Here is a 15468-nt window from a genome sequence, read left to right on the forward strand (position 1 = left end):
AGCTATGACCTTTTGTGTCTTGCCCTCCTTGTACAAGGTGTCAATGGTCGTCTTTTGGACAGCTGTCAAAGTCAGCAGTCTTCCCCATGATTGTGTTGCCTACAGAACTACATTGAGAGACCATTTAAAGGCCTTTGCAGGTGTTTTGGGTTAATTAGCTGATTAGAGTGTGGCACCAGGTGTCTTCAATATTGAACCTTTTCACAAAATTCACAATTTTCTGAGATACTGCATTTGGGGTTTTCATTAGTTGTCAGTTATAATCATCAAAATTAAAATAAATAAACACTTGAAATATATCAGTCTGTGTGGAATGAATGTATACATTATACAAGTTTCACTTTTTGAATGAATTTCCTGAAATAAATCAACTTTTTGATGATATTCTAATTTTATGACCAGCACTTGTATTTGTAAGTGACATTTGAGTTTGTGGAATGTATCGTATTTCTGGATAATTATCGGTTTTGTGTCTGACTAAAATCTAGCGCTGTCTCGCGACGCTACTAGATAGGGTATTGACACTGTAGTGAAAGACGTGTCACTCTCTCAGCCAGATTTATTCATCTTTGTCGAAGTAGTTTGTTAGCTAGCCAGCTATCCCGCCAGCCATCCTATGTTGTGATAGTTTCACTTGCAGCTCTCGCATAGTCATTAAATTTTTTCTTTCTTTGCCAAAGACACCAATTGTTCCTGGTTCAGCTCTAGTAACAGAACTACTTCAACAGATGTTCAGACAACATGGAGTGCTGTCCTGACACCTCATCCTCTTGTTGACACTGTAGCATCTACAGTGTTTAGTCCTGAAGAAAATCCAACAAAAAGCAGGCGTATACAATGTGCATGTATCCATCTTAAATCAATTGCCAGCTACATTTGGACCACCACATGACCTAGGTGATTTTTATTTATTTATATACCATATTGATTGTTATGTGTGTAGAGTGCCTGTTTGGTTTAGTTGTTTAAAATACAACCTATTGACATATACAGTATGCAGGGTTTATAGTAGGCTATATACAACATACATTCACCTAAAGGATTATTAGGAACACCTGTTAAATTTCTCATTAATGCAATTATCTAATCAACCAATCACATGGCAGTTGCTTCAAGCATTTAGGGGTGTGGTCCTGGTCAAGACAATCTCCTGAACTCCAAACTGAATGTCAAAATGGGAAAGAAAGGTAATTTAAGCAATTTTGAGCATGGCATGGTTGTTGGTGCGAGACAGGCCGGTCTGAGTGTTTCACAATCTGCTCAGTTACTGGGATTTTCACGCACAACCATTTCTAGGGTTTACAAAGAATGGTGTGAATAGGGAAAAACATCCAGTATGCGGCAGTCCTGTGGGCGAAAATGCCTTGTTGATGCTAGAGGTCAGAGGAGAATGGGCCGACTGATTCAAGCTGATAGAAGTGCAACTTTGACTGAAATAACCACTCGTTACAACCGAGGTATGCAGCAAAGCATTTGTGAAGCCACAACACGCACAACCTTGAGGCGGATGGGCTACAACAGCAGAAGACCCCACCGGGTACCACTCATCTCCACTAAAATTAGGAAAAAGAGGCTACAATTTGCAAAAGCTCACCAAAATTGGACAGTTGAAGACTGGAAGAATGTTGCCTGGTCTGATGAGTCTCGATTTCTGTTGAGACATTCAGATGGTAGAGTCAGAATTTGGCGTAGACAGAATGAGAGCATGGATCCATCATGCCTTGTTACCACTGTGCAGGCTGGTGGTGGTGGTGTAATGGTGTGGGGGATGTTTTCTTGGCACACATTAGGCCCCTTAGTGCCAATTGGGCATTGTTTAAATGCCACGGCCTACCTGAGCATTGTTTCTGACCATGTCCATCCCTTTATGACCACCATGTACCCATCCTCTGATGGCTAATTCCAGACGGATAATGCACCATGTCACAAAGCTTGAATCATTTCAAATTGGTTTCTTGAGCATGACAATGAGTTCACTGTACTGAAATGGCCCCCACAGTCACCAGATCTCAACCCAATAGAGCATCTTTGGGATGTGGTGGAACGGGAGCTTCGTGGCCTGGATGTGCATCCCACAAATCTCCATCAACTGCAAGATGCTATCCTATCAATATGGGCCAACATTTCTAAAGAATGCTTTCAGCACCTTGTTGAATCAATGCCACGTAGAATTAAGGCAGTTCTGAAGGCGAAATGGTATGGTGTTCCTAATAATCCTTTAGGTGCGTGTACATTGAAGGGTGTGTCTACCTAGCAAAGATCAGGTTTACAAAACAGTAACCCCCATGCCAAATGGTCAATGTAAACATTCCTGGGGTTAGTAGAGCGCAAACTTCAGAGAGATAATCTAAACAGAGAGGTTTCTGTTGTTCTCATTATCTAGACACATTCACCTACAATGAAACGTACATTCACAGTTTAATTGTTAATGCTCAGATTCCACAACACCAAGATTGTTCTAGTTATTAACAATGGGGGATGACTTTTGGTCTCTACCCTCATTACAAGTATGTTGCAAAACCATACATTTTGACATGAAAGCTAGTGAGAGGAAAACAGCTTGCACTAAACCCAAAACTGAACATACTCATATTGGGGAAATTACCACAGGTGAGAACAGTCAGAACACTTGAATGTAATAAACTACTTTGATTTGAGGGGGATAGACTTTCAGGGTTCTGGAGAGGAGGTTACGGCCGATAGTAGAACCTCGGATTCAGGAGGAACAGTGTGGTTTTCGTCCAGGCCGTGGAACACTGGACCAGCTCTATACCCTCTACAGGGTGATGGAGGGTTCATGGGAGTTTGCCCAACCAATCCACATGTGTTTTGTGGATTTGGAGAAGGCATTCGACTGTGTCCCTCGCGGCATCCTGTGGAGGGTGCTTGGGGAATATGGGGTCCTGGGTCCTTTGCTAAGGGCTGTCAGGTCCCTGTACGACTGAAGCAGGAGCTTGGTCCGCATTGCCGGCAGTAAGTCAGACTTGTTCCCTGTGCATGTTGGACTCCGGCAGGGCTGCCTTTTGTCACCGGTTCTGTTCGTAATTTTTATGGACAGAATTTCTAGGCGCAGCCAGGGGCCGGAGGGTGTCAGGTTTAGGGAACACACGACTTCGTCTCTGCTCTTTGCGGATGATGTTGTCGTGTTGGCCCCTTCAAGCCAGGACCTTCAGCATGCACTTGGACTGTTTGCAGCCGAGTGTGAAGCGGTGGGGATGAAAATCAGTACCTCCAAATCCGAGGCCATGGTCCTCAGTCGGAAAAGGGTGGCTTGCCCACTTCAGGTTGGTGGAGAGTGCCTGCCTCAAGTGGAGGAGTTTAAGTATCTAGGGGTCTTGTTCACGAGTGAGGGAAGGATGGAACGGGAGATTGACAGACGGATCGGTGCAGCTTCTGCAGTAATGCGGTCGATGTATCGGTCTGTCGTGGTGAAGAAAGAGCTGAGCCGCAAGGCGAAGCTCTCGATTTACCGGTCAATCTACGTTCCTACTCTCACTTATGGTCATGAGCTTTGGGTCATGACCGAAAGGACAAGATCCCGGACACAGGCGGCCGAAATGAGCTTTCTCCGCAGGGTGGCTGGGCGATCCCTTAGAGATAGGGTGAGAAGCTTGGTCACCCGGGAGGAGCTCAGAGTAGAGCCGCTGCTCCTCCACATCGAGAGGGGTCAGCTGAGGTGGCTTGGGCATCTTTTTCGGATGCCTCCGGAACGCCTTCCTGGGCGTTATCATTGTAAATACAAACAAAGTGTAACTACATTATTTAACCAAACCCAAATCAACATTTAAAATAGGATGTCTAATTTTATGGGATTTGGCTATCGGAGGATTAAACGAACTTTGGCTAATTTTACCCTCTGTTGCAGGTTATGTCTATATTGGGTGCGAATCCAGTCTACATGGAAAACAGCGTGTTTTCTTAACGTTAAAGACTATTGCCATGTGGTTCTTCATTGTACTTCATACAAGGAGAGAGAAACACAATATTTAAACCAATTATAATGAAACCACAAGATCATATTTCACCAAATATGAAAAGCACCATTGCACCAATGTCCAATCTATCCCTCTAATAACATTTTTGACATTGTTCTCGTATACAATCCTAAGTCATCAGGCGAACACCTCCACGTGTGCAAGTCACCAGCACAACACTAGAAGGCAAGTTTCAAGTTTGCGGATTCGGCACTTAGGTAAAGGCTGAAAGAGTGTGCTTCGCCAAAGAATCACACCAACGACGCAATGAGTGCATTCACCCAAGTGTACACCAAACAAGCAAAACCTGGCAAAGGCAACACTCCCAGGTTAACAACAAGCTCAATCAAATATAAAAATATTCCACCAAGGAATACACAATGCAGCCAATCGGATCCTTCGTGCACAGGGAATACCAAAATGGACAAATGCATTTACTAGGTTTCAACCACAACCAGACATCCAAAATCTAATATCCGAAAACCATTATACACAGAGGCAATCTCAACTCCATCTCACAGTCTAACTGCCGCAGTCCAACTGCGTAAAATCACGCACGAATCGCCCCGCAATAGGATGACTGCATGGGAATTGTTGTCAGGACATGGAACAAAAACGATGTTTCCCTAACTACAGGTGCTATAACCGAAATACTCTAAATAAAAATACTAATAAAAACTCCTAATAACCGTACTATCCACTTCCACAACTCCAGTAAATACGACACACTGAAATTAAAGGCTATAACGTCTGTACCCTCTAAACATGTCAGGCAATAAAAAGGAACGATCTCACCAGTGGGAGCCCCCAAACCGTCACCTCCGACCAACAGCACACCTCCCGCAGGCGGTTAGCGTTCTGGTTCCACCTCAATCCTCCTCGTGTCCACTTCAGGAAAATCACATACCCAATGGCCAGGCGAACCACAACAGAGGCAGGAGTTATCATTATGGCGCCGCTGAGCAGGGCCTCCCCCTCTACCCCGGGCTGGCAGTTGCTGCCGCAACCCTTTCGTACCCCGTCTCTGTGTTTCTTCGTCCTGGTCCGTGTAGGTCCCTTGAATATGTCTGAAGAAGGGAAAAATGGCTGAGCCTTGACAACAGGGTCCAGGCCACAGAAAACGGGCGGACGGAGGTCAGAGTCACAAGTTGAGCTGACTACAGCAGCCGCAAGGAAGCATTCGCTATCAGGTTTGCGTCGCTGAGCTGGACTGAACGGTGCCGCAATCCCAGGACCCATAGCAAACGGAGAGCCACGGAGGCCAACTGCCGAGGAGGGGAGCAGGTCCGATGCCACCGACATGGCTGGCCGGGCCACTGGGAAAGCAGCAACAGCTCGAGGTGGAACACCGCGGAAACGTGGGAGCGGGTCAGAGGGACAGGTAGAAACAACCTGAGAAGGGAGAGCTAGATCACAGACGTCAGTAAACCCAGCACACTGCCTACACCTCTTTTCAGTCTCTTCCTTCCACATACCATAAGCTTTCCAATCCACCTTCCGTCTCCCGGTCAGTAGCTTCTGAATTTTCCCTGCTCGTAGGCATCCAACTTCACTTTTAATCCATGCAGCTGTCTCTGATTAAAACTGCCATTCGACGGAAAGCCCAAAAGTTCCCAAAGTTACAGTTGTTCACATGTCCAGACACCATAAATGTGAGACCAAATTTTTGCTGGTCCAGCGTAAACACGAGAGACCGGCAAAAATGTACTGCCGCACTTACCCAAAATTAAACCCAGCCTAAGTGCGGTGAAAAAGCTTGATCCAGAGCGAACACAATGGTGCGGTCGTCAAGCCGCCACCAGTCACCATGGTACCTCGATTAACGTGCCCTTTTGCGAGATATTCCTTACACCAGTGTTTTATACAGTGGTCCAACCACCATACTGATAACAGTTTTCTCTCAAGGCCCGACCGTATTGTGCACTCACCTCCTGAGTTCAAAATGTAAGCCTGTACTGATGAATCCCAAAAATAATTTAAGCCGGGCACCCTGAGTCTCACCCTTTACGCAGCTAGCCCACGAGCGGGGGAGGATTTAGGGCTCCAGAGACCCAGTCTCCGGCCGTGCACGGTTAACCCGCTAGGAAATTATTCTGAGACACCAGGTTAAGTAATCAAGGACAAGCTCCCAAAGTGTGATGGCAATTTAATCGATCAGAACTTGTAAAGGAGTAAGGACAGAGACAAAATTCTCTTGCACAATTAAGTTTATTTGCAAATAGAGAGACGCGTCAAACGCTTAAAAAAATAATCATCCGAGGAGTCTCTAACTTAATACATGAACAGTTTGTATTTATAGAGGAAAAAGGGGAGTGGTAAGATGCTGCCCATATGTCTTGTGTCACCTAGGTTTTACCTAAAGGGAGGGCTGTCCCCCCCACCATATCCTTCCTGCCATAATGTTTACTGTTGTGTTTAACTAAACAGGCCAACTGACCTTACTTCCCTCCAAGGACCACATTCCTAAGAACCAAAGGACTGATACCCTTCTTGGTCTAGGCAGAAGAAAAGATGGTCAGAGTACCTAGTAATTCTCTGATATTATACAGACATGTTTGTCACAATCAAAGAAAATTGTTACATACCAGGCAATAGAAAACAGACATTTCTCAAATGTACCTTAGTTAAAAATGTTCATAACTGATTAAGGGATTACTTGAACCAAATCTAATTAAATGAGGAAAAGTATAAAAAACACTGCTGTGGCAATCACTATCCTCTTGCAATAGGACCAGTTGGATGGCAAAACAGTGCAAGTAGTACCTCAAAGTTAATTTGAATTTAAAATAAATATCTATTCAGCATGACAAAAGAGTTGAAAAGAAATGCTTTGAGTGGGGAAAAGGAAGGGTTCAATTCTGTCTTTACTGGCAGAAGGATACAGTAAGGTTTTTACTTTTCATTTTCCCCCCTCCAAGATTTCAGTTTGTTTTTCAATTTAATTGTTCACATTATAGGTCACATAAAAAATGTAAAAAGTTCTGACATGATTTATATTTGTCTCATTCTTTTACATCACCAAAACCTGGCATTTTCACAGGGTTGTGTAGACTTTTTACATCCACTGTATTTATCAATCAATCAATCAAATTTATTTATAAATCCCTTTTTACAACAGCAGTTGTCACAAAGTGCTTTACAGAGACACCCGGCCTTAAACCCCAAGGAGCAAACAACAGTAGTGTTGGATTTCAGTGGCTAGGAAAAACTCCCTAAGAAGGCCGAATTTTAGGAAGAAACCTAGAGAGGATCCAGGCTCAGAAGGTTGACCAGTCCTCTTCTGGCTGTGCCAGGACTGGTCATGTAGACTAAACTGTCCTCTCAACAAGGAAACAAATCGCAGCAATGAGAATCGAGAGTGCGGGTTCACGCGCAGGGGGGATGATTTCGGTGGGATAGAAGTTTGATGTTCGAGCAAGATGTATAAATGCATGGGTTTTTGCAGCCCACATCTTCTAAAGCAATGACAAATAAATGTTCTATAATTTATCAAATAGTCAATTTCTTTATTCTTGTAGGCTACTGTACCGTATATCATCCTTTGATCATCATTTTAATACAATTAATTGAATAATATACTGCAATGTTTTTACTTGAAGAGAAGCCTGTGAAGGGCAGTTAAGAGCAGTAGTAATGAGGATTTGGTGTCTGCAATTATGGAAAGTCCGGGGTGATGTGATGAGGAACAGATGTGTGTAATAGTAGAAAGTCTGGGGTGTTCCGTGAATGCGGAGCTAACACCTGGAGGCTGGCTTGATCAAACTTTTTGGTTTTATCAAGCAACCATGCATAAGGCCTAGGTACGGCTATTCATGCAGATATCGTTTGATCGGCGCAAACAGGTCGATAATGTTTATTTTACCTTGTACATCATCAAAATGAGGTCAAAACTAAATTCTAATGGATTTATTTTAGAAATATTAAAGTTTTGTGTCATTTTCATTTTTTACATTTGTAGGGCCTAGTAAATGAATGAAAATACTATAGCCTATGTTCTTAGAAATAAACGTTCTATGTATTATTTTTGTAGTCATTTACTATCTGTATTATAAGACCTTCAATACAAACGCATCTTTGTATTTTTTCAAATTTGGCTGTGGCTGATCATCTAAAAGGCTTGGCAGTTCTAGTGATATGTGTGCCTGTCCAGGAGTTGAGGAGAGGTACAGCACCTTCAACCCCATGTTTGCTAGTGAAAAAAGACTGAAAATTATATTTGGAGATGAACTTTGGAGAGTTTATTACAGAGACGAGTGGGTGAAAGCGAATCTTCAAAGCGAATGTAGGAGATGTTACGTGAGTGTGAGCTTTTCTCTGGGAAAACAGGAGATATATTATTAGAATCCAATCATAGCAACAGGCCCAGCCAGGCCGTGCCAATAGTCATGTTTTTTTGCAATTATTGTGGAATTGCTCACACTTGTAACGGGTAGATGGTTGTTGTTATTCAATAGAGACATTGGACTTATGTAAATAATGCAGTCGTTACTAGCTGTGCTTTTTAGATTGTTAAGGAAAATTAATAGAAATTGCTATAAAATCTATGAATAAATCAAATTTGCTATGAATTACGATTGTTGTAGATGGTCCACTTCTACCAGTGAAATGTTGATCACCCATTTGATATGTTGATATATTAACAGAAATATATAGGTAAATTGAATAGCAGCAAAATATTGTTTTAATTGGGTACTTCATTTGTCCTGAGGTGTGTTTGGGTACAAATTTTATTATTATAAAAACACTCCAGCCCACTTTATACGTGTAAAAACGAATTAGAAGTGTAACAAAATGAGCATACTGCTTGATCATACTGCTTGAAGGTATGTGAAATCCTTATACAATTATAGATTTTGTTTGTACATGCCAGACACTCCTTAAAACCCATTCAATATTTTTGCTAACGTTTTTGTAACGCAACTCTCCTGCTTCCTGACTTCCTACACAGAAAATTCAGCAGTGTTGATTTAACACTGGGTCGGATAACATATGGTCCCTATCTACACAGTTAAAGTAACACTTACACTGGTGTTGAATTTTCAGAGTTAATTTAACTCCGGTAAGAGTTAATATTTAAAACTATACAAAAATATTTAACACTGAAAATAGTTAATTAAGTTGTACACTAAGACGGAAACAACACCCATAGTGTTACTTACATTTTACACTAACAGTTTTTAAGTGTCAATCAGAATTTAAACTTTACTCTCCACAAGTATTAAACTTACCTAACACTAAGTGTTAATTAAGCGTTTACTCCAGACACAGTGTTAGTGCTAGTGTTAAAAGCTGTTTACTCTTATTGTGTAGTGTTATTCTTACCCAACTCCTGGTCTTTCAAAATAAAACCAATGTAGTCTTTTGTAATTTTCTCCTTAGCTGTTTTGCTGACACAAGTAAAACCTAAATTGTTTGTAGAGGTTTATTAAAAAAGACCATTATATCCATGTCTTAACAATTATTTATTAAACACAAATATAAAAACCGTTTTTTAGAAATATTCATACAAATATAAATAACATTGTTAACAATTTGCCCTTAAAAATCCAGGTCCATGTGAAAAACTTTCACAAACACTGGTCAAGGCTGCATTAGATGGCAATATGGAACTATAAAAAGGGAGGAATCTGTTGGTCCATATGCCATTTGAATATCGAGTGGTTTAAAGTAGAGCAAATCTTGAACATTGAACACCTTCATTGCCTGCAGGGGCTTTAACATAATTCTAAATCCACTGTAATGTTCATCAAAACAAATGGTTTCTATACCAGAACCAGCAAGTATAACTTGCTCATCTTTTACAATAATAGTCCTGAGTGCCATAGTGTTTTACCCACTTCACAGTCAACATCAGTGGATATTGCAGTGTTTAATTTGGCAGCAAGCTCAGGACCCTGTTTCAATTCCTGAAGTTGTGACATCTTTCCTGGACCAACAGTTACTCTGCACTGACTAAAAGATTCCCAATACATGGCCATGTATCTTTGGTGCTTTTTGGCCAATGTCTTTGTGATATTTTTGAAACTTTTCAGTTGGGTCTTAAAAAAGTTGTGCGTTGCTTCATAGCATAGAATTGGTCCAATATTCCTTATAGATTTAGGATAATGTATCATGAAATGATGCTTAGGCAAGAGATTTCTAGCAGGAAACAAATGCTTGAAAAGCTGATGATGCTCAATGATAATGTGTTTCAGAAAAATAGTCATATCATCAGTTATAACTGGGGAAAACACAATATTATCTGCAGAAGCAACAACAAAAGATGCCAGTACTCATCTCTCTGAACTATATCACCAAATATCAATGGCATGTTGCGCAACAAACACCAGGACTGTATCGCATTCAGGCCCAAATCATTACTTCCATCAAATAACTTTACTGCAGGAGGACGATTTCTCCTCTCAGTGTGGCCATAGTTAAATGACACTATTCTACCAGCCAGTTCTTTAGCAGTTAAAAAGTTCTGCTGCACATACTCCAACAGAATTTTGACCTCAATCTGTGCAACTCCTAAAATGTCATGCATGATATCAACTGAGAAATGATTAGCTGTGCTGAAAAACTGCAGTATGTTCAACAGACATGAACACTTCACACCATATACATGAGGTAGTTGTGGATTTATCTGTATAGTAGAGCAATGTTCTGCATGCATATCTTTTGTTCGTAATATTACACTTTCTTCATCTTCACAGAACACAGTTTGAAAATCACCTTTCTCTATGATACAAAAACGACAGCAGTTCCGAGCACTGAATGACTCCACAAACCCAAACAGTCCATGTATACCAAGATTATCACCTGTGACTTGCACAATGCTACCACAAACAGGATTTTTTAACATGGGAGCTGTAATCCCATCAGTTTCAAGCACCTTCAGGTCACTGACGATTGGCTCAAGTATGGTGTCAAACCCAAATGTCCAGGCATGAAAAAGTGCACACAAATTTATATGAATTCAATTTTGGTGGCAAATTTCTTAATGTAAAATATACAGCCCCTAATTTATGTAAATCTTTTTTGGATCCCAGTGGATTTGCAGTCTCAAAATCATCATAAAATAATAGAATTTGCAGTGCAAAATTTTCATTGGAAAAAAGGGGATGTCTCTTCATATACAACCCATCTTGTAAATCTTGCAAAATATAGACCATCTTTGGGAATGTGGCTAGATGTTAACATATCTGCAAAGTTTGGATTTCTGAGAATAGACTGCAGTGTTTCTAGAATTGGGACATAGGCAAATTTGTCAGTTACAACAACCTGATCATAAGTTCCAGTACATCTTCTATTTTCAAATCTGACACCAAGTACTTTTTCAACAGGTTCAACAGTTTTCCATTTTTGTTGAAAATACTTTATTTTTGTTTCAGAATTCAATGAGGTGAAAGGGTTTTCAAGCTTTTAAAAACTTTGTTCAATTTTAGCTTTCATACTAGTATCCTGTAATGATAAGCATTTCAAAGCTGCAGTTTTAGCTTGACTCTGTACCTCCAGTACCACGTCTTCCATGGATTATACAAAACTATTTAAAGTAGACTGGCTTACACCAGCTATCTGAAGCTGTGCAATTGCAGATGCACACAAATCATGAGTACTTGTGTTGGATATGGGCAGAACTTGAGACGTACTGGCATCTTCTTCACTAATTGGCTACTGAGCATCATCTGCAACGTCACTCTCTACAATGTCAGTTTCAACTTCAAGTTCAATTTGGTCAGCATGCTTTGTATTTAGATGCTTTCTAAAGCCTGAGAATGTGCCAAAAACCTGGCAGCATCCTGCCTGAGCACATTTTAAGCGAAGTGATTTGCCCTAATATAAACCATGTATTAATCGCATATGCCTCACAAGACTGTTGGTGCTCACAAAATGAATCTGGCAAACAAAACAAAAAACCCCCATGATATCAATTAAGATGTTAAAGTGTGATATAAAAAAGGGTGAAATTGGTCAAAGAAAATCTCACAATATTCCAAACTCAATACATCATTAATAAATTAACAGAAAATATGTTGCCTGTTCCATATGTCAGTGTATGTATGAACTAGCCTGTAGAATGCAGAAGTCTAGCCCTAATCTCAGCAACACGTGGGCTCTCCTGGACTTGGCCCAAATCAATGTTGTAGACAGTTGTCTGTATGAAGCTGTACATGTTGTGGAGCATCTGATTGTAAAGAGTCCCAAATACAAAGTGTGCCTTCACAAGTTCATCAAAAGCTCTGAGTGAAGTGGTTGAGTTGCACGGTATGACCTGCTTGTCCAGAACAATGAAGAACTTATGGATTGTGCTCCTCTTCATGCCAACAGCAAGTAGATATGGTTGAGTGGTGCTGTTGATGGCATCAATGTGTTCCTGAATGCTTGTTCCACTCTTAAAAAACAAACAAAAAAACCCAATAAAACATTCAGTTAATTTACTTACACTATACAGAGGAAGAGAATATAATACTTTATTGATCCCTCAAGGGGAAATTATTTTTTCACTAAAGTTTTTACATTCATAGGCCCAAAATACAACCACACACACACACACAAAAAGGGCTCATAGACATGCCAATGTGGAGAGATGGAGTGATGGACAGCCACATAGCGGCACCATGGGAGCAGTTGGGAGTTCGCTACCGTTAGTACCTCAGCAGTGCCCAGGAGGTGAATTGGCACTTCTCCAGCTACCAGTCCACCTTCCATACTTTGGTCCATGCTGGACTTGAACCAGCCCCCTCCGGTTCCCAAGCCAACTCCCTACAGACTGAACTACTGCCTCCCACAGACATGATGAGGGAAAAATATTGTGTTTTCTTCCAACTTTACAAGAACCCCAGTTGTCTGAAAAAGTATAGAAAAAAAAAACACCCATATAAGTTAAAATACAAACCTTCTTGAACACAACAAGGTGCTTCTCAGCTTGGGATGCAGACACCTTGCCTGGCCTTTTCCGCCCTTGGGCTGTTGGAGGAATCAGGTGGAGGAGAATGATTGAAGACAGATCACTGTCCCATCCTGTACACAGAAACAAAAGAGCTAAATGTTACGATTGTACAATAATTTTACAATTTAAATAACACCATTCCTTTAAAGTTGAAGCTAACTAAAGAAAAAGCTGGTCAAAGTCAAAACCCTAGAAGAAAATTAGGAAAATAAAGTACCAGAGGCAATAATGTCAATATCCATTTCCTCTTAATTTGATGTAGCTTTTGCACAATAGATCAGATATTCAAGGTCGCCTGAGGAAGGGAGAGTCTTACACTGCTGGATGACCCTTTTCTTGAATGTTTGTAGGCCACCTAGATAGAGAAATATGGTATTAATACACCATGGAAAATTCATACACCACCAGCTGACGTAAGAAAAAGCAGATAAAATGTATCAAAGATCAGAATAACAAAACCCAATGTTTCCATCAGGTAACCATGTTATTTACATGCTAACAAGGCATCAACTGTAGACAAATTCTAAAAACAGCTACATCCTCAAGTATTCCAATTAGAGGTAAATGGGTAGATGTTATGCAGACAATGAGAGTAAAATAAGGGCCTTACAAATGATCACCTCATAAATCTATAACAGGATTTTGGGGTGAAGACAAATATAGTTAGGACTAACCTCTCCAAAAACTTGGCAGCTACATCTTCTCCAAACTGCAAGATGAAGTCTTGCTCAATCTGCAAAAGATAAATGACATACCACAAGTTGAGACATAACTACAGCTTTTTTTTTTTTACATTTGTTTGGCCTAATGGACATTTCTCTGTAAAATATTCAATTACCAGGCCTTTGACATCTTTGAAGCGTGGAAATTCAGTCAAGACATCTGAGGATTTCTCTTTGTCGTAGACCATACATCGACGATATTCATATTAAATGATGAATCCTTGAAACAGCATTTTACCATTCCTACTATAGGTACTTCCTATAACATACTCATGAGTGTGTCTGCTAGGAATGGACAGGAAGACTCCCATACAAAAATACCGCTTGGGGGCGCTATAAACATAACCAATGTTTCTCACGATTTTGCTGTTGATAAAAACACACTTAAATGACATTCCCTCTGAAACAATGACAATTGGTGTAAAGGACAACTGGACCATTGTTTTTGAAAAATTATTTTATTGTAAATGTTTCTGGTGGATTTTCAAAATATGCATGTGTGCTATTTCGGGTATTATAGATCACAACCCAATGAGACTTCAGTCTGCCAGCCAGCCCTGTGGTGTAGTGGGAACATTCTGGTTCTTCAATATTGTGTCCCTGGTTCAATTCTCTTCTCAGACATTCCAAATTCTGTATCTCATAAATGCTTTTCAGCCTTCACACAACAATACATATCTGAAATACCATGCTTTAAATTTATTTTGCGAGAATAATTGTATTAAGTGTTATGGAAATTTTGATCTAAGGTACATTTGAGAAATGTCTGTCTTTCCATTGGTTGGTATGTAAAGTTTTACTTTGATTGTGACACACGTCTGTATGATATCAGAGGATTATTAGGTATTTGGGCCATGTCCTCCTGCCTAGATAAAGAGACAGTCTTTTGTTCCTCAGGAATGTGGTCCTTGGGGGGAGTAAGGTCAGTTGGCCTCTTTAGGTAAACACTACAGTAAACATTATGGCAGGAAGGATAAGGTGGGGGGACAGCCCGCCCTTTGGGTAAAGCCTTTGTGACACAAGACAGATGGGCAACAACTTACCACACCCCTTTTCACTGTAATAAATACGGATTGTGCATGTATGGAGTCAGAGACTCCTCGGACGATTATGTTGGTAAGCGTTTGCAAATAATATTAAAATGGTTAACTTGTGCTTAGAGAATTTCGTCTCTGTACTATCTTATTTAAGAGTGTCGATCAATGGAATTACCATCACATACGTGACCCTTTTATGCTGTTCTTGTTTTCCAAAGAAAGGAACCAGCCATGGACTGATTGGAGTCATTTATAAATAGTGTACTGTTGTACAAATATAATAATATTATAATAATAAACAGTACACTTCAGTTCCGTTACAAATCTTTTGCTGCCCACTTTATCTCAGCAAAATTGTAATGGCTGGGGTAAAATTTACATTTGGAGAAGATAGAGGGTTGAAGAGACTAACAATAGTCCCTGTGGTGTAGTGGGAACATCCCTGTTCTTAAATTTTCTGACCCTGGTTTGATTCTCCTCTGAGCTGTTCTAAATTTTGTATTTCAGAAATGTATGTACACTTGGTACTTTTCATCCTTCACACAACAATATACATCCCCTCTTTAATACCATGATTCTCATATGTTTAGGAGAAGAATTGTTTTACGTGACCCTTATATACTGTTACTGTTTTCCAAAGACACAAATCAGGCATGGAGTGATTGGAGTCATTGTTTTCGTTATAAGTAGGATGTATAGCTATTAGCTATATAGTCTTCGTGCAAGACTACTCTTTAGTTCCGTTAATACATTTTATTTTGTCCACGTTATTTCAGCAAAAATTTAATGGCTGAGGTAAAAGT

The 15468-nt window shown here is 40.4% G+C and overlaps 1 long non-coding RNA gene across 2 annotated transcripts; it reads right to left on the reverse strand.

Moving 5' to 3' along the window:
* Nucleotides 1-9520: 9520 nt before the first annotated feature.
* On the reverse strand, nt 9521-13999 carry LOC109615234. Of its 2 annotated transcripts, none has more exons than XR_002196206.2 (4): nt 13581-13999; nt 13223-13261; nt 12853-12977; nt 9521-12348 (listed from the first exon to the last, which is right to left on the reverse strand). It is a non-coding gene; the product is annotated as an uncharacterized LOC109615234 (long non-coding RNA). The 2 variants fall into 2 exon arrangements; XR_002196205.2 differs by having other exon boundaries at nt 13124-13261.
* Between the last annotated feature and the right edge of the window lie 1469 nt (nt 14000-15468).

This window comes from Esox lucius, chromosome 8, assembly GCF_011004845.1.
Source record: "Esox lucius isolate fEsoLuc1 chromosome 8, fEsoLuc1.pri, whole genome shotgun sequence".
NCBI lineage: Eukaryota > Metazoa > Chordata > Actinopteri > Esociformes > Esocidae > Esox > Esox lucius.